Raw genomic sequence first — 476 nt, 5'->3', positions numbered from 1 at the left:
TTAAACCAGCCAGGAGTCACCTGACCACAGGCACTAAAAAGGTCATCTGTGATATCCACAACCACTCCCTGAAGGAAAACAGCTTCCCAATAACCAGTCCACATTTTTGCCTAGTGTAATTAATGTCCTTATTCTTGCGCTCCTCTGGCCCTAAAAGTCATTTTTGTACAGCTCCTCAGAGCTGCTTATTCCTGCTAGAGTGAATGTTGCCCAATTCTTGCATTAGTGAATAAAACCAATGAGAGCTATAAATTTTACTCAGTTGAATTTTGTTTTTCAATGGGCCATGGTTCCAATATCAGTTCAATTGCCAAAACCTTTACAGAACCATCCTAAACTCTGGCCATTTGGGGTCCAGTCTGAAAGATGGATGTTCTACCTAAAATAGTCTAGTTCTCAGAGTCACTGAATACAGTTTAGGGATCCATGCATCTAAATGGAGAAGTTTATGTGCAACTTTGTGGAAATCTGTTTTT

Source organism: Condylura cristata, unplaced genomic scaffold, assembly GCF_000260355.1.
Source record: "Condylura cristata isolate star-nosed mole 26May11 unplaced genomic scaffold, ConCri1.0 scaffold00029, whole genome shotgun sequence".
Lineage (NCBI taxonomy): Eukaryota > Metazoa > Chordata > Mammalia > Eulipotyphla > Talpidae > Condylura > Condylura cristata.
The sequence above is the reverse complement of the archived record's forward strand: the minus strand, read 5'-3'. Positions refer to the sequence as shown.